The following is a 20810-nucleotide window of genomic DNA, read 5'->3' as shown; positions in this document are numbered from 1 at the left end:
AATTAAAAACTGCTGTCAAGGGAGAACCAACAACCTACTTGGAGCTTATGGAATGTTATAATTGTTATAGAGAATCAAGAACTGGTAAAGTAATGAGTGCTATGATAGAAAAATTGAATACAATTGCTAGAATCTTGCTTAGACGCCATGATATAAACTGTTGCTCTCAACAGGATACTAAACATCTTAAATTTCCATGTGGCTTTAGTGAGGAATTTTTTATTAAGAGCTATAATCGGAATTGCTATATTCATTATGGGTTCGAAGAGGTAGAACAATTTGTCTTATTTATGGGAGCCTCCGAGATAGAATCCTTCATGGTTGAGAATTATGAAACTTGTGCTATTTGTAAGGACCTTAAAGATTATGTCTCTACTATCCTTAGTTCTTGCATAGAATGCTACAGTAGGAATCCTTATATCCTTGATTATAAAGAGAGACACATTAATGCACAAGAATGCACTCACAATTTGCAGGAACCGGTGGAAGAAGAAATTGATGAACCTGAAAGCTCATTGGATGAAAAAGAGGAGGAAATTGATGAACCTGAAAGCTCATTGGATGAAAAAGAAGAGGAGAGCGACGAACAAAAGGGGGAAGAATGGATTAGCTACCCATGCCAACCTTCTAATGAGAGTAACTCTTTATCTCTTACACTATTTGATTGTCCTCCATGCTTACCGAAAGAGGTTGAATGTTATGTTCCTGTGGATTCTCTTGAAATATTCCCTATGAGTAAAACTTGTGAGAATAATTATGCTACTGTTATTTATGATAATCCATGCTACTTTGATAAATCTTATGATAATGCTTTGTTTGTGCCTGATGTCGAAATGCATGGTACTAAAGAATTTTGCTTAGCAAATGTTTATGATAAAGCTCTAGATGATGGTCCTATGTTACTTGATACTATTAATTGTACTACTAATGAAAATGGGATTGGAGAGTCCTTGACTTATTCTATGAGTCCCATATCTCTTGAGATTGATCAACTACCTTGTTATATTATTAATAAAAGTAAGTTTGAAAGTTTTTATTCCACTATTCTTGAACTTGATAAAAATTATGTGTTTGGAAATCATGAGAAGCATGCTGCATGTGATAGTTATATTGTTGAGTTTGTTCATGAAGCTACTGAAAATTATTATGAGAGAGGAAAATATGGTAGTAGAAATTTTCATGGTACTAATACACCTCTCTATATGCTGAAATTGTTGAAGTTACACTTGTTCTATCTTCTTATGCTTGTCACTTTGTTCTTCATGAATTTATTTGTGTACAAGATTCCTTTGCATAGGAAGCATGTTAGACTTAAATGTGTTTTGGATTTGCCTCTTGATGCTCTCTTTTGCTTCAAATACTATTTCTTGCGAGTGCAACATTAAAACTGCTGAGCCCATCTTAATGGCTATAAAGAAAGCAACTTCTTGGGAGATAACCCATGTGTTATTTTGCTACAGTACTTTATTTTATATTTGTGTCTTGGAAGTTGTTTACTACTGTAGCAACCTCTCCTTATCTTAGTTTTGTGTTTTGTTGTGCCAAGTGAAGCCTCTAATCGAAGGCTGATACTAGATTTGGATTTCTGCGCAGAAACAGATTTCTATCTGTCACGAATCTGGGCTGTTTTCTCTGTAGAAAAATCAGAAAAATATGCAAATTTACGTGCGTGTTCCTCAGATATGTACGCAACTTTCAATAGTTTTGAGTTTTCTGATTTGAGCAACGGAAGTATTTTATTAAAATTCGTCTTTACTGGCTGTTCTGTTTTGGCAGATTCTGTCTCTGTTTTTTGCATTGTCTCTTGTGGACTTTAAGCGAGCTTTTCTAGACATAGAGAGCTGTAGCTAATGTTTTATTGAGTTCTTGCAATGTGCCACTACAGGACCAAGGTGGATTCAAAATTTTTTGAGTACTAACCCCTCTAATGAAGTTTATGAGAAGTTTGTTGTGAAGGAAGTTTTCAAGGGTCAAGAGAGGAGGATGATATATGATCAAGAAGAGTGAAAAGTCTAAGCTTGGGGATGCCCCCGTGGTTCATCCCTGCATATTTTAAGAAGATTCAAGCGTCTAAGCTTGGGGATGCCCAAGGCATCCCCTTCTTCATCAACTTATCAGGTTCCTCCCCTGAAACTATATTTTTATTCGGTCACATCATATGTGCTTTACTTGGAGCGTCTGTGTGCTTTTATTTTTGTTTGTGTTTGAATAAATTCGGATCCTAGCAATCCTTGTTTGGGAGAGAGACACGCTCCGCTTTTTCATATGAACACTTGTTCTTCGTTTTACTTTTAATGTTCAATGATAAAAGTTGGAAGCTATAGCACTTATTATTATATGGTTGGAAACAGAAAATGCCTCATAATGTCTTGGATAATTTGACACTTGGCAATTGTTTTGAGCTCTCAAATAGATTAAGTTTTTTTTTTCATGTGGTTTAAACCTATTAGTGGAGAACTACCGTAAAGCTTGTTGAAATTGGTTTGCATAATTGATCTCTCTTAAGGTCTAGATATTTTCTGGTAAAGTGTTTGAGCAACAAGGAAGACAGTGTAGAGTATTATAATGCTTGCGATATGTTCTTATGTAAGTTTTGCTGTACCGGTTCATACTTGTGTTTGCTTCAAACAACCTTGCTAGCCTAAGCCTTGTATCGAGAGGGAATACTTCTCATGCATCCAAAATCCTTGAGCCAACCACTATGCCAATTGTGTCCACCATACCTACCTACTATGTGGTATTTCCTGCCATTCCAAAGTAAATTGCTTGAGTGCTACCTTTAAACAATTCAAAATGCTTCTCAATTTGTGTTAATGTTTTATAGCTCATGAGGAAGTATGTGGTGTTTATCTTTCATTCTTGTTGGGCAACTTTCACCAATGGACTAGTGGCTTCATCCGCTTATCCAATAATATTGCAAAAAGAGCTGGCAATGGGATTCCCAGTCCCAAATTAATTAAACTAAATAGACACTCCTCCATGGTATGTGATTGTTGGACGGCACCCGAAGGATTCGGTTAGCCATGGCTTGTGTAAGCAAAGGTTGGGGGGAGTGTCATCATAATAAAACTAAAATAAAAAGGCACTCCTTCATGGTATGAGATTGTTGGCAGGCACCCGAGGATTCGGTTAGCCATGGTTTGTGAAAGAAAGGTTGGAAGGAGTGCCATCCAAAAATAAAATAAAATGAGAGCCGCTCTTTGAAGGTTTGTCTGGCAAGGGGGTTAGAGTGCCCACTACCATTCGTTGACAACAACAAACACCTCTCAAAATTTTACTTTTATGCTCTCTTTATGTTTTCAAAACCAAAGCTCTAGCACAAATATAGCAATCAATGCTTCCCTCTGCGAAGGGCCATTCTTTTACTTTATGTTGAGTCAGTTTACCTACTTCCTTCCACCTTAGAAGCAAACACTTGTGTTAACTGTGCACTGATTCTTACATACTTGCATATTTGCATTCATCATATTACTTTATGTTGACAATGTCCATGAGATATGCATGTTGAAAGTTGAAAGCAACCGCTGAAACTTATATCTTCCTTTGTGTTGCTTCGATGCCTTTACTTTGAATTTATTGCTTTATGAGTTAACTCTTGTGCAAGACTTTTGATGCTTGTCTTGAAAGTACTATTCATGAAAAGTTTTGCTATATGTTATCTACTTGTTAGCAACTATAGATCATTGCCTTGAGTCACTTCATTCATTTCATATGCTTTGTAATAGTATGATCAAGGTTATGTAAGTAGCATGTCACTACAGAAATTATTCTTTTTATCATTTACCTGCTCGGGACGAGCAGGAACTAAGCTTGGGGATGCTGATATGTCCCCGACGTATCCATAATTTCTGTCGTTCCATGCTTGTTTTATGACAATACTTCCCGGAAGGCTCCAGAACACCGAAGAAGAGTCGGAGAGGGGCCAGAGGGCCACCACACCCTATGGCGGCGCGGCCAAGCCTGGGCCCGCGCCAGCCTAGGGTGAGGCGCCCCCAGGTGCCCCCCTGCGCCGCCTCTTCGCCTACAAAGTCCCTTTCGACCTAAAAACACCGTACCAATTGACGAAACTCCAGAAAGACTCCAGGGGCGCCGCCACCGTCGCGAAACTCCAATTCGGGGGACAGAACTCTCTGTTCCGGCACCCTGCCGGGACGGGGAAGTGCCCCCGGAATCCATCTCCATCAACGCCACCGCCTCCGCCATGCTCCGTGAGTAGTTCCCCCATGGACTACGGGTTCTAGCAGTAGCTATGTCGGTATACTCTCCCCCATGTACTTCAATACAATGGTCTCATGAGCTGCCTTACATGATTGAGATTAATCTGATGTAATCGGTGTTGTGTTTGTTGGGATCCGATGGATGATACATTATGATTAGTCTATCTATAAAGTTTGTGAAGTTATTGTTGCTGCAATCTTGTTATGCTTAATGCTTGTCACTAGGGCCCGAGTGGCATGATCTTAGATTTGAGCTCTATACTTATTGCTTAGATTGTATCTACAAGTTGTATGCACATGTCACTGTCCGGAACCAAAGGCCCCGAAGTGACAGAAATCGGGACAACCGGAGGGGATGGTAGTGATGTGAGGATCACATGTTTTCATGGAGTGTTAATGCTTTGCTCCGGTACTCTATTAAAAGGAGTACCTTAATATCCAGTAGTTTCCCTTGAGGCCCGGCTGCCACCGGCTGGTAGGACAAAAGATGTTGTGCAAGTTTCTCATTGCGAGCACGTACGACTATATACGGAAAACATGCCTACATGATTAATGATCTTGATGTTCTATCTTAATGCTATTTCAATCCTATCAATTGCCCGACTGTAATTTGTTCACCCAACACTTGTTATTGGAGAGTTACCACTAGTGTAGATAGCTGGGAACCCCGGTCCATCTCTCATCATTATATACTCGTTCTATATGTCATTGGAAGTAGTATCAACTATCTTCTGGTGCCATTGCTCTCATATTGCTATTACTGCTGCTGTGTTACTGTTACTACTGCTCTCATATTACTGCTACTTTCACATCACCCCTGTTGCTAGTGCTTTTCCAGGTGCAGCTGAATTGACAACTCAGTTGTTAAGGCTTATAAGTATTCTTTACCTCCCCTTGTGTCGAATCAATAAATTTGGGTTATACTACCCTCGAAGACTGCTGCGATCCCCTATACTTGTGGGTTATCAAGGTTCCACGTTGGCGCCGGAATCCCTGGTGTTGCGCCGCACTACATCCCGCCGCCATCAACCTTCAACGTGCTTCTTGGCTCCTCCTGGTTCGATAAACCTTGGTTTCTTTCTGAGGGAAAACTTGCTACTATGCGCATCATACCTTCCTCTTGGGGTTCCCAACGGACGTGTGCTGTACACGCCATCATCCACCTGCTACTACAGCCGAATTTTTTGAAATTAAACCTGCCTTACTAAATCTTTTCATGAGAGAGCAATTTTTTGGTGTTAGTTCTGATGATGCTGCTGCCCATCTTAATAATTTTGTTGAACTTTGTGAAATGCAAAAGTATAAGGATGTAGATGGTGACATTATAAAATTGAAATTGTTTCCTTTCTCCTTAAGAGGAAGAGCTAAAGATTGGTTGCTATCTTTGCCTAAGAATATTATTGATTCATGGACTAAATGTAAAGATGCTTTCATTGGTAGATATTATCCTCCTGCTAAAATTATATCTTTGAGAAGTAGCATAATGAATTTCAAGCAATTGGATAATGAACATGTTGCTCAAGCATGGGAAATAATGAAATCTTTGGTAAAGAATTGCCCTACCCATGGACTAACTACTTGGATGATCATCCAAACCTTCTATGCAGGATTAAATTTTTCTTTGCGGAACCTATTGGATTCAGCTGCTGGAGGTACTTTTATGTCCATTACTTTGGGGGCGGCAACAAAGCTTCTTGATGATATGATGATCAATTACTCTGAATGGCACACCGAAAGGGCTCCACAAGGTAAGAAGGTAAATTCTGTGGAAGAAACCTCCTCCTTGAGTGATAAGATTGATGTGATTATGTCTATGCTTGTGAATGGTAGATCTAATGTTGATCCAAATAATGTTCCTTTAGCTTCATTGGTTGCTCAAGAAGAGCATGTTGATGTGAACTTCATTAAAAGTAATAATTTCAACAACAATGCGTATAGGAATAATTCTGGTAACAACTATAGGCCATATCCTTCTAATAATGGTAATGGTTATGGTAATTCTTATGGTAATTCTTACAACAATAATAGAACTGTAACCTCTGGTCTTGAAGCCATGCTTAAAGAATTTATTAGTACACAAACTGCTTTTAACAAATCTGTTGAAGAAAAGCTTGATAAAATTGATATTCTTGCTTCTAAGGTTGATTGTCTTGCCTCTGATGTTGATCTTTTAAAATTGAAAGTTATGCCTAATGAAGATAAATATATTAAGTCATTTGCTACAGCAAACGCCATACAAGTTCGAATTAATGAAAATATTAGATTGATGGCTGAATTGCATGCTAGGTGGGAAAGAGAAGAAAACGAAAAACTTGCTAAAGAGAATAATGTAGCTAAAGTTTGGACTATTACCACCACTAGTAATGTTGATGCTTCACATGTTGCTACACCTCCTACTATCAATGGTAAAATAATTGGTGTTGGCAATGTTTCTACCCCTAGTGCAAAGCGTGCAAAATTGCCTGAAACTGCTGAAACTGCTGAAACTGTTTGTGATAAAACTGCTGAAATTTTTCAAAATATTGGGGACAATGATCCCATTGCTATAGATCATAATGGTTTAGATTTTGATGATTGTCACATCTCTGAAGTTATAAAGTTCTTACAAAAACTTGCTAAAAGTCCTAATGCTAGTGCTATAAATTTGGCTTTCACAAAACATATTACAAATGCTCTCATAAAAGCTAGAGAAGAGAAACTAAAACTTGAAACTTCTATTCCTAGGAAGTTAGAAGATGGTTGGGAGCCCATCATTAAGATGGAGGTCAATGATTTTGATTGTAATGCTTTATGTGATCTTGGTGCGAGTATTTCTGTTATGCCTAAGAAAATCTATGATATGCTTGACTTGCCACCATTGAAAAATTGTAATTTGGATGTTAATCTTGCTGATAATGCTATAAAGAAACCTTTGGGGAGGATTGATATGGTTAACAATAACCTTGTCCCCGTTGATTTTGTTGTCTTGGATATTGAATGCAACGCATCTTGTCCCATTATATTGGGAAGACCTTTTCTTCGAACCGTTGGTGCTACTATTGATATGAAGGAATGTAATATTAAGTATCAATTTCCTCTCAAGAAAGGTATGGAACACTTCCCTAGAAAGAAAATGAAGTTACCTTATGATTCTATTATTAGAACAAATTATGATGTTGATGCTTCATCTCTTGATGTTACTTGATTCACACTTTCTGCGCCTAGCTGAAAGGCGTTAAAGAAAAGCGCTTATGGGAGACAACCCATTATTTTACTACAGCACTTTTGTTTTATATTTGAGTCTTGGAAGTTGTTGCTACTGTAGCAACCTCTCCTTATCTTTATTTTATTGCATTGTTGTGCCAAGTAAAGTCTTTGATAGTAATGCTGATACTAGATTTGGATTACTGCGCAGAAACAGATTTCTTACTGTCACGAAATTGAGCAGCCCTGTATGTAGATAACTCAGAAAATTCTACCAATTTACGTGCGTGATCCACAGATATGTATGCAACTTTCATTCAATTTGAGCCTTTTCATCTGAGCAAGTTAAGTGCTCCAGAAAAATTCGTCTTTACGGACTGTTCTGTTTTGACAGATTCTGCCTTTTATTTCGCATTGCCTGTTTTGCTATGTTTGATGGATTTCTTTGTTCCGTTAACATTCAGTAGCTTTGTGCAATGTCCAGAAGTGTTAAGAATGATTATGTCACCTCTGAATATATGAATTTTCAATTATGCACTAACCCTCTAATGAGTTTGTTTTGAGTTTGGTGTGGAGGAAGTTTTCAAGGGTCAAGAGAGGAGGATGATACAATATGATCAAGAAGAGTGAAAAGTCTAAGCTTGGGGATGCCCCCGAGGTTCATCCCTGCATATTTCAAGATGACTCAAGCATCTAAGCTTGGGGATGCCCAAGGCATCCCCTTCTTCATCGACAACTTATCAGGTCACCTCTAGTGAAACTATATTTTTATTCAGTTACATCTTATTTGCTTTACTTGGAGCGTCTGTTTGTTTTTATTTTTGTTTTTGTTTGAATAAAATCAGATCCTAGCATTCTTTGTGTGGGAGAGAGAAACGCTCCGCTGTTGCATATGAACACATGTGTTCTTAGTGCTACTTTTAATGTTCATGGCGAAGGTTGAAAACTGCTTCGTTCATTGTTATATGGTTGGAAACGGAAAATGCTTCATGTGGTAATTGGTATAATGTCTTGAATAATTTGATACTTGGCAATTGTTGTGCTCATATAGATCATGTTTAAGCTCTTGCATCATGTACTTTGCACCTATTAATGAAGAACTACATAGAGCTTGTTAAAATTTGGTTTGCATGATTGGTCTCTCTAAGTCTAGATATTTTCTGGTTAAGGTGTTTGAACAACAAGGAAGACAGTGTAGAGTCTTATAATGCTTGCAATATGTTCTTATGTAAGTTTTGCTGTACCGGTTCATACTTGAGTTTGCTTCAAACAACCTTGCTAGCCTAAGCCTTGTATTGAGAGGGATTACTGCTTGTGCATCCAAATCCTTGAGCTAAAAACTATGCCATTTGTGTCCACCATACCTACCTACTACATGGTATTTCTCTGCCATTCCAAAGTACATCACTTGAGTGCTACCTTTAAAATTCTATTCTTTACCTTCACAATACATAGCTCATGGGAAAATAGCCTTAAAAACTATTGTGGTATTGAATATGTTGCTATGTATCTTATTTCTTATAAGTTGCTTGTTGAGCGATAACCATGTTTCTGGGGACGCCATCAACTTTCACACCTTTGTTGGATATCATGTGAGTTGCTATGCATGTTCGTCTTGTCTGAAGTAAGGGCGATTTTCATGATCAAATGGTTTGAGTATGCATATTGTTAGAGAAGAACATTGGGCCGCTAACTAAAGCCATGAATCATGGTGGAAGTTTCAGTTTGGACACAAATCCTCAATCTCTTATGAGAATATTATCTGTTGTTGAATGCTTAAGCATTAAAAGAGGAGTCCATTATCTGTTGTCTATGTTGTCCCGATATGGATGTCTAAGTTGAGAATAATCAAAAGCGAGAAATCCAATGCGAACTTTCTCCTTAGACCTCTGTACAGGTGGCATAGAGGTACCTCTTTGGGACACTTGGTTGAAACATATGTTATGCAATGATAATCCATGTTAATCCAAGCTAATTAGGACAAGGTGCGAGCACTATTAGTATTCTATGCATGAGGCTTGCAACTTATAAGATGTCTTATACATAACACATATGAATTATTACTACCGTTGACAAAATTGTTTCTATGTTTTCAAAATGAAAAGCTCTAGCACAAAAATAGTAATCCATGCTTCCCTCTGCGAAGGGCCATTCTTTTACTTTATGTTGAGTCAGTTTACCTACTTCTTTCTATCCTAGAAGCAAACACTTGTCAACTATGTGCATTGATTCTTACATATTCACCTATTGCACTTGTTATATTGCTTTATGTTCACAATTATCCATGAGATATACATGTTGAAGTTGAAAGCAACCGCTGAAACTTATATCTTCCTTTGTGTTGCTTCAAAGCCTTCTACTAAGAATTTATTGCTTTATGAGTTAACTCTTATGCAAGTCTTATTGATGCTTGTCTTGAAAGTATTATTCATGAAAAGTCTTTGCTATATGATTCAGTTGTTTAATCATTGTCTTTACCATTGCTTCGAATCGCTGCATTCATCTCATATGCTTTACAATAGTATTGATCAAGATTATGATAGCATGTCACTTCGGAAATTATCCTTGTTATCGTTTACCTACTCGAGGGCGAGTAGGAACTAAGTTTGGGGATGCTTGATACGTCTCAAACGTATCCATAATTTCTTATGTTCCATGCTACTTTTATGATGATACTCACATGTTTTATACACACTTTATGTCATTATTATGCATTTTCCGGCACTAACCTATTGACGAGATGCCGAAGAGCCAGTTGCTGTTTTCTGCTGTTTTGGTTTCAGAAATCCTACAAAGGAAATATTCTCGGAATTGGACGAAATCAACGCCCAAGGTCTTATTTTTCCACGAAGCTTCCAGAAGACTGGAGGGGATACGAAGTGGGGCCACGAGGTGGCCAGACCATAGGCCGGCGCGGCCAGAGGGGGGCCCGCACCGCCCTATGGTGTGGGTCCCTCGCGCCACCTCCAACCCTACCCTTCCGCCTACTTAAAGCCTTCGTCACGAAAGCCCCTGTACCGAGAGCCACGATACGGAAAACCTTCCAGAGACGCAGCCGCTGATGACCCACAAGTATAGGGGGTGTATCGTAGTACTTTTGATAGTGTCGAACCCAACGAGGAGCAGAAGGTGTTGACAAGCAGTTTCGATGAAGGATTCACTGTAAATGCTCACAGACAAGTATTCAGGGGGTTTTGATATAGCAGATAAATAAAGTTCAAGTAAATAAAATGTGAGAGTAATAGTTGCAGCAAGTGTCCCAATCCTTTTTAGCACAAAGGACAAGCCGGTTTGTTTACTTATAATGACCAAACGTTCTTGAGGACACACAGGAATTTAGTCTAGTGCTTTCGCTTCATATAGCTGATTAATCTTCATTGTTTTGATAAGTGTTGTGTGGGTGAACCTATGCTAATGCACCGCCCTTCCTAGGACTAATACATACTTGTGATTATACCCCTTGCAAGCATCCGCAAATACAAGAAAGTAATTAAGATAAATCTAACCACAGCCTTAAACTCTGAGATCCTGCTATCCCTCCTGCATCGATATACCAACGGGGGTTCAGGTTGCTGTCACTCCGGCAACCCCACAATTAGCAAACGAATACAAGATGTATTCCCCTAGGCCCATAAAGGTGAAGTATCATGTAGTCGATGTTCACATGACACCACTAGAAGAATAACACCACAACTTAGATATCATAACATTGAATATTGCTCAACATAGTTCACTACTAACATTTAGACTTCACCCATGTCCTCAAGAACTAAACGAACTACTCACGAGACATCATATGGAACATGACAGAGGTGATATGATGATGAATAACAATCTGAACATAAACCTTGGTTCAATAGTTTCACTCAATAGAATCAATAACAAGGAGCAATCAATACCGGGAGAGTTTCCCCTATCAAACAATCAAGATTCAACCCTAGATGTTACAGCGGTGACGAAGTGCAGCGGTGGAGATGGCGGTGTCGATGGTGGAGATGATGGTGATGATGATCCCAATGAAGTCCAGCTCGATGACGATGACGATGGTGTCGATTTCCCCCTCCGGGAGGGAATTTCCCCGGCGGATTCCTGCCCGCCGGAGAGCTCTTTTCTCTCTGGTGTTTTTCTGCTCCGCAGAGGCGGCTGTGTCGCCTCGCGATTATTCCCTGGAGCTTAGGTTTTCGGGGCGAAGAAGTACACGAAGAAGAGGCGGCCGAAGGGGGCTGTGGGCCCCCTCCCCACAAGGCGGCACGGCCAGGCCAGGGCCCGCGCCGGCCTATGGGGGGGCCCATGGCGGCCCTCCTCGGCTCCTCCTTTTGGATGGTTCATTCTTCTGGAAGAATAAGATCTTCGGTGTAATTTCCGTCAATTGTTGATCTCCAGAAATATTGCATTCTAACGGTGCTTTTTCCAGAAGAATCCTGACTCCGATGAATGATCCTCCAATAATCTTGAAACATGCAAAATAGATGAAATAACATAAGTATCATCTCTAAATATGAAATATATCAATGAATAACAGTAAATTATGGTATAAAATAGTGATGCAAAATGGACGTATCAGCCGCCGCCAATCCCATCTCGGGGGATTCAGGAGATCGCCTCCGGCACCCTGCCGGAGAGGGGAATCATCTCCCGGAGGACTCTTCATCGCCATGATCACCTCCGGATTGATGCGTGAGTAGTTTATCCTTGGACTATGGGCCCATAGCAGTAGCTAGATGGTTGTCTTCTCCTCATTGTGGTATCATGTTTAGATCTTGTGAGCTGCCTATCATGATCAAGATCATCTATTTGTAATGCTATATGTTGTGTTTGTTGGGATCCGATGAATATTGAATACTATGTCAAGTTGATTATCAATCTATCATATATGTGTTGTTTATGTTCTTGCATGCTCTCCGTTGCTAGTAGAGGCTCTGGCCAAGTTGATACTTGTGACTCCAAGAGGGAGTATTTATGCTCGATAGTGGGTTCATGCCTCCATTGAATGCAGGACAGTGTGAGAAAGTTCTAAGGTTGTGGATGTGCTGTTGCCACTAGGGATAAAACATCAATGCTTTGTCTAAGGATATTTGTGTTGATTACATTACGCACCATACTTAATGCAATTGTCTGTTGTTTGCAACTTAATACTGGAAGGGGTGCGGAAGCTAACCCGAAGGTGGACTTTTTAGGCATAGATGCATACTGGATAGCGGTCTATGTACTTTGTCGTAATGCCCTGATTAAATCTCATAGTAGTCATCATGATATGTATATGCATCTCTATTTGTCAATTGCCCAACTGTAATTTGTTCACCCAACGTGCTATTTCTTATTGGAGAGACACCACTAGTGAACTGTGGACCCCGGTCCATTCTTTTAGATCTAAAATACAATCTACTGCAATCTCTGTTCTCTGTTGTTTTCTACAAGCAAACATCATTCTCCACACCATACGTTTAATCCTTTGTTTACAGCAAGCCGGTGAGATTGACAACCTCACTGTTAAGTTGGGGCAAAGTATTTTGGTTGTGTTGTGCAGGTTCCATGTTGGCGCCGGAATCTCTGGTGTTGCGCCGCACTACACTCCTTCGGCAACAACCTTCACGTGGCCTTCATCTCCTACTGGTTCGATAACCTTGGTTTCTTACTGAGGGAAAACTTGCTGCTGTACGCATCACACCTTCCTCTTGGGGTTCCCAACGGATGTGTGCTTCACGCGTTATCAGGAACCTTCATGTAGATGGTACTTTTCCGTAAAATCTTTCTAAAATGTGATCCTTCTTTCTGATTTACCAGTTGATAGCAATAAGAAGATTTGGAAGATGAAGATACCATTAAAAATTAATTTTTTTGGATGGTATCTTCGTCGTGGGGTTATTCTCACCAAAGACAATCTTGTTAAGCGGAATTGGCATGGAAGTACACGGTGCGTTTTTTGTCATCAGGATGAAACAATCAAACACTTATTCTTCCAGTGCCAGTTCGCGAGATCTATATGGTCAGTCATCCAAGTAGCGTCTACCCTGTATCCTCCGACTAGTGTCGCCATTGTCTTTGGCAATTGGCTTCATGGTATCGATTCAAGGTTTAAATTGCTTCTTAGGGTGGGGGCGCTAGCAGTTATCTGGGCGCTTTGGCTATGTAGAAATGACAAGATCTTTAATGACAAAAATTGCTCTTTGTTGCAGGTCATCTACATATGTACATGTATTCTCCGTTCATGGTTACCTCTTCAGCGAGTGGAGAACCGATACCTATTTACGGAGGTCTGTATACGGTTGGAGGCTACGGCGAGGGATACTTTTTCCCTACATGGGTGGCAGCATAGTCTACGGATAGATGCCCCACCTACACCTTGGGCGTTATATAATTCATCGTTCCGATATGTATCTCGTCTAGTTTTTTATTATTTATCCTTTTGGACTTGAGACAACAAAACGGCTGTGTGCATCCTGGTTATGCAGAGGCTAGATGTAATTGCTTCTAAAAGTAATAAAACATCCTTTATCGAAAAAGTGAAGCAATTAACTGCACAAAACAAGTAGTAGGATGCCTTAGGAAAACAGCCTGATACGTCCAAAACGTATCTACTTTTCCGAACACTTTTGCTATTGTTTTGCCTCTAATTTGTGTATTTTGGATGCAACTAACACGGACTAACGCTGTTTTCAACAGAACTGTTCTGGTGTCTCGTTTTTGTGCAGAAATCCAACTTTCAGGAAAATCCTCGGAATTTATGCGAAAGGTCCTATTTTCCCAGAATACTGACGGAGCCAGAAGGGCAAGCCAGGTGGGGGCCCGAGGGCCCCACACACTAGGCAGGCGCGGCCCAGGAGGGGGGCGCGCGGCCCTAGTGTGTGGCGGCCTCGGCTGGCCCCCGATGCCCTCTTTCGGACTACTTATTGCCTTCGACCTAAAAACGCACGGGAGGAAGTGGAAGTCGCCAGAAACCCTCCAGAACGCCGCCACATCGCGAAACTCCGTCTCGGGAGCCAGAAGTCTCCGTTCTGGCACTCCGTCGGGACGGGGAATTGGAGGAGATCATCGCCACCATCACCATCGACGCCTCTCCATCACCAGCCATGTATCCCCCCATCCATGTGTGAGTAATTCTCCCGCTGTAGGCTGAAGGGGATGGTAGGGATTGGATGAGATTGGTCATGTAATAGTATAAGATTGTTAGGGCATAGTGCCCAGTGTCCGTAATTGGTACTTTGATGATATTGTTGCAACTTGTCATGCTTAATGCTTGTCACTAGGGCCCGAGTGCCATGATCTCAGATCTGAACATGTTATTACTTCATCATGATATTCATTGTTTATGGTCTTACCTGCAAGTTGTATACACATGTCGCTGTCCGGAACCAATGGCCCTGAAGTGATAGAAATCGGGACAACCGGAGGGGATGGTAGTGATGTGAGGATCACATGTGTTCACGGAGTGTTAATGCTTTGCTCCGGTACTCTATTAAAAGGAGTACCTTAATATCCAGTAGATTCCCTTGAGGCCCGGCTGCCACCGGCTGGTAGGACAAAAGATGTTGTGCAAGTTTCTCATTGCGAGCACGTACGACTATAATTGGAACACATGCCTATTGATTGCTTTGTACTTAGACACCGTTTTATTATTATCTGCAAATGCCCTGCTTGATTGTTACATGAGTTTCTCTCATCCATGCAACGCCCGTTATCCGTCCCCGTGCCTACAGTATTTTAATCCTGCTGTTTACTATAATCACTACTGCTGTCTCTGTTACTCTGCTGCTGTTATTTCACTACTGCTACTGCTATAAAACTGTTACTACTGATAAACTCTTGCGAGCAAGTCTGTTTCCAGGTGCAGCTGAATTGACAACTCCGCTGTTAAGGCTTTCAAGTATTCTTTGTCTCCCCTTGTGTCGAATCAATAAATTGGGTTTTACTACCCACGAAGACTGCTGCGATCCCCTATACTTGTGGGTTATCAAGACTGTTTTCTGGCGCCGTTGCCGGGGAGCATAGCTTTATTTGGAAGTTCACTTGGATTGATATTGTTCGCTGCAAATTCTCCATCATGGGTAAACCTCGCGATCCTAAAGTCGCCATATTACCATCCACTACAAGAAAAGGTACAACTCTGAGTACCTCTGCTACTCTTGATTCACCATCTGTGATAAGTCGACTTGTTTCACCGCCACAAGCTTCACTTGCTGGTACTTCTACTGAATCTGAAAACTCTCATAATATTGATAATGTTTCTACTGTGCTTGATGATAGTGGTTCATTGGGATCCTTTCTAGATGCTACAATTGCTAGGTCTAGACAAATTGAAAATACTGAAACTCCTAATGCTACTACACCTGTTAATTCACCTGAACTTGATTATTCTAGTGATGATCCTGATGAAGATTATGTGGAGCTTAATGATGATTTTATTACTAGATGCAATGCTACTGCTGATGCAAGCAAAATTAAAAAGTTTCTCACACAATATACTGTTAGACATAAGTTATCTCCTGATCCTAAATTTGCCACATCTCCTATATGCATTAAGGATAAAGATTATGATTTTTCTCTTGATCTATCTCATATAGCTATTGTAGAGAAAGCACCCTTTTGTGGTACTGAAAAAGAAAGTGCTGTAGAACACATGATTGAACTTTCTTCTATGAGTAGCTTGTTTTCTGATGATGTCAAGATGCGTACTTATTTTGTCGCTAAATTTTTTCCTTTCTCATTAAAGGATGATGCTAAAACTTGGTATAATAATTTGCCTCCTGGTTCTATTAGAAGTCCAACTGATTTGCGTGATGTTTTCTTTCGAAAATACTTTCCTGCTAGTGCTCAACATGTTGCTTTACAGAAAATTTATAGATTTGACCAGGGAGATGAAGAGAAATTGCCTGAGGCTTGGACAAGATTTTGTTCTCTTATCAGAGCTCGACCTGGACATGATTTAGAAAAGAATGATCTACTTGATATATTTTATAGTGGACTAACCATTGAGTCTAGGGCATATTTAGATAGTTGTGCTGGTTGTGTTTTCAGGAAAAGAACTCCAGACGAAGCTGAAGAATTATTGGCTAAAATAGTCCGGAATCATGATGATTGGACTACGCCTGAACCAATTCCAACGCCAATATTGAAGAAGAGGGGTTTGATTAAATTGAATGATGAAGATATGAGGGAAGCCAAGAAGTCTCTCAATGAGAAAGGTATTAAATCTGAAGATGTGAAGAATCTACCTCCCATAGAAGATATATGTGAGATAATTCCCCCTTCATCCATGATTGAGGTAAACTCCCTTCAGCGCTTTACTAGGGAAGATATTCCGTATTCAAAACCTCCTGCGCAATGCTTAGATGAGTTTGATAATTATATTGTTAAGCAAAGTAATTTCAATATGAGAGCAGAGAATCATTTAATGGAAAATTCTCGAGCTATTGGTGAATTGCATGGTATTGTGGAGAGAACCTCCAATGATGTTAAGATGCTTGTTAAACATTTTCAAATGGTTCAAACTCAAATTGATCAGCTTACTAAAGTGCAAAATTACTTATTAAAAAATAATTCTAAAGAGAAACATGCTTATGAAGTAACAACTAGAGGCGGTAATTCTACCCAGGATCCTCTATATCCTGAAGGGCATCCCAAAAGAGTTGAACAAGATTCTCAACGAACTGAAACTAGTGCTCCATCTAAGAAAAAGAAAAAGAAACATAAAACTGTTGTGGAATCCTCTGAGCCTGTTAATGATCCTAATAGTATTTCTATTTCTGATGCTGAAACTGAAAGTGGTAATGAACATGATAAAGATAATGATAAGAATGATGCTTCTGATAAAGAAGAGGTTGAAGAAGAACCTGAAAAGCATGCTAAAAATAAGAAGTATACTAAAGAAGATTTTATTGCTAAGAAACATGGTAATGAAAGGGAACCTTGGGTTCAAAAGCAAATGCCTTTTCCTGCTAAGAAACTAAAATCAAAGGAAGAAGAACACTATAACAAATTCTGTGATTGGATGAAACCTTTATTCTTGTAAATCCCTTTGACTGATGCTATTAAATTGCCTCCTTATTCAAAGTATATGAAAGATATTGTGTCTAACAAAAGGAAAATTCCTAATGAGGAAATTTCCACTATGCTTGCTAATTACTCTTTTAATGGTAAGGTTCCAAAGAAGCTTGGCGACCCAGGTATACCCACTATTCCTTGTTCTATTAAGAATAATTATGTTAGAACTGCTCTATGTGATTTGGGAGCGGGTGTTAGTGTTATGCCTTTCTCTCTTTATAAGAGACTTTATTTAGATAAGTTGATACCGACTGATATATCTTTGCAAATGGCTGATAAATCTACTGCTATTCCTGTTGGTATATGTGAGGATGTTCCTGTTCAAGTTACTAATAACTGCTTGATATTAACTGATTTTGTTGTGTTGGAAATGCTTGAAGATGATAATATGTCTATTATTCTTGGGAGACCTTTTCTTAACACCACAGGGGCTGTTATTGATTGCAATAAAGGAAAAGTTACTTTCAATGTTAATGACAAGGAGCATACCGTTTATTTTCCCAAGAGGATTGAGAAAGCATGTGGAGTTAATACAATTTCTAATGTGAGAACTATCAAAGTGGGAACCATTGATTGTCCTATATATGAGCCTAAAGAAGAATATCAAACTCTTGTGATTGGATCCATATCAATACAATACAAGGTAACATGATTAATTTGAGGTTTAATTCTTCTTATGTTATGTAAAATTTATTTGGTGGCAAGACTTGATCAACCTTGTTAACAAATTCATTTTATATGCATAGAAGAACTAAACAACATCTCTTTCTTCTTCCACTTGTTCTACTCGCTGTAGCACTTTTGTTTTGTAAAGTTCCTTAGTCAATTAGAGATTTCAAAAAAATTCCTGGCCAATAATAATAAACTTAATACCCAGAAATGTGCATTTTTCAAAGTTTTCAAAAATTCACAAAAATTATACCATTGGTCCTATTTTTCGAAAATGCACCTGGGAGCACCTGGGGATGACCAGTGGGGCACCCCAGGGTGGAACCCCACAGGCCGGCGCGGCCAGCAAGGGGGGCGCGCCACCCTATTGTGTGGGTCCCCCTTTACCCCACTTCATCATCTCTTCCTCCCACTCTCTTCTCTCTCCCGAAAAAACTCGCACCAGGTTTCTCTCACTTGCGTTTTTTCTCAAGAGCTCCAGATTTCTCGATCTCTTTGCTCAGCCCAGATTTCTGTCTGAAATTTGGCACATTTGCTCTCCGGTATGTGACTCCTTCAATTATCCAAGTAGAATTTTATTTGGTGGAGTGTATCTTGAATATTTTGCTGCTGTAGGTAACATGTTTAGTGAGCTTGCATGCTTGTTCTAAGTGGTAGAAACTAGTTTTGATGCATGATTAGTACTCTAGCAAGTTTCTATGGTAGTTTCCCTCAATTATATGTCACCAAATCAAATTTTATAATGCTTGTTGAAAAATTTCAGAAGAGGAAGATGGATAATTGTAACTTTGGAGAAGTGTTTGAAAGAGAGACAACAAGCACGGGGAGGCCCTCGAGGTCATCCACCCGATTCAGGCAATCCTATAATGAGGACCTCATCGCACCAAGCTTCGCACCCGAAGAGGACAATGGAGTCCCTAATGCTTCATCCTTCCCATGTTATGACTTTTTGAGAAATGCAGGTTTGTTGGATGATTTCTTGACCCTTGTCGGTAAGGCAGGCTTAACCACCTATGTGGGTGATGAGAGTGAGCAATACTATACGCTCACTAAAATCTTTGTGGAGAGCTTCAAGTTCAACAATAAGCACTTTCGCCCGACAGTTTCATTCAAAATCTATGGTAAACCTATTACTATGAAGTTGGAAAATTTTTGTGCTGCATTGGGTATTGCCCCTGTAGGTACAGCAAGGAAGATCAAGGATAACCCCAAGGAATTGCTGGAGCTCTATCGAGGGATCACCAATGATGATTGTCGCACCATTCAGCGTGGCAAGATAAGAAACATTCAACTCCCCGCCATTAAGTATTTTGCTTATTACATCGGTACTAGCATTCTTGGTAGGAAGAACACTAGTAACATATCTAGCTATCACCTGGGTTTCTTAATTGCTGCGCTCACTGGGGACACGCCTTATCATCTTGGTGCTCTTGTTGCTCGCCGCTTGTCTAACAAGGGGCCTATATTTGGAGGAATTATTGCTTCGCGCGTTTTAGCATATTTAGAGCTTCCTCTTGACCCTACTGATGTGAAAATAACTCCTATGAGGCTTGATATTGTTGCTATGAAGAGTCATCAATTTGTTACAACTGAATCTAGTTTAGATAATATTGTCTATAGAGTGTTGTTTGCTGACGGGGAAGAGAGGGAAGTCCCTTTGCCCCAACCAGACTTGTTCAGTATCGACAGGAAACCGTGGTCGCGCTCTAAGGAGGAGGTGGATGAGCAGCTTAAGATACACAACTTCCACCAGTAGCATGACTCCGAGGACGCCGAGCCCTCCTACGACTACACCGTCACGTATCCGGGTGCTTCTTCTAGCACATACCCGGAATATGATCCATCTTCGTCGTACTACGGAGGTGCTACTTCATGGGCACCATGGGGTTGATCTCCACTTAGGCCAAAAGCCTAAGCTTGGGGGGAGGTATACCGGCATCACTCATTCTTTGCATATTATGGTTGCTGGATACTTGTATATACTTGTTTAGTTTCTTTGAGTGGTTTTCTAATGAGAGGAAGATGATATTTGGGGAAGTGCTGCCTGAAAACAGATTCTGGACTGTTACTAAAAAAATTCGTGTGCACAGCCAGAACGTTATTTTGAGCTGCCAATTTTTGTGCATGTTCCCCAGGTTGTTATCTAACTTTCATTAGTTGAACACTTTTCGAACTGAGTAACGGAAATTTTTTGTAAAAATCGATTTCTGTACTGCTATCAAGTTTTGGCAGATTTCTGCCATCTTGCTTTTCTGTGTTTCTTTTAGTTTTCATTTTCTTATTCGTACTTTGTTTCTTTCCTAAAACACCAAAAGACCAAAAATATTTCTGTTGTTTCTCTTCACCACTTGTTTATTTTAGTTTCTTGCTTTATTTGCTATCGTTGGTTTGCTATAAGAAAATTCAAAAAGATTTTGCTTTGTTTGCTTGTTTCCTTTTGTTCTTGCTTTCAAATTCGAAAACACCAAAAATATTTGCTGTTCTTCTTTGGTTTTGTAAAGTTCTTTATGAGTTCAATGGTCTTCGGTGGCTGGAGCGTGATTTTCATTCCATAGTATTCAAGCTATACAAGTGAAAAAGAAATAATGACGATCTACGACAATCTGATTGTGGTGAGAGGCTGGTATGAACTCTATTTGTTTTCATTTTTGTACATATACTCATCCATGTGAGCATGCTTAGTTGGTTCATGTGAGGTAT

The sequence above is a fragment of the Lolium perenne genome, chromosome 2, assembly GCF_019359855.2.
Source record: "Lolium perenne isolate Kyuss_39 chromosome 2, Kyuss_2.0, whole genome shotgun sequence".
NCBI lineage: Eukaryota > Viridiplantae > Streptophyta > Magnoliopsida > Poales > Poaceae > Lolium > Lolium perenne.
Note: the sequence above shows the minus strand (reverse complement) of the source record.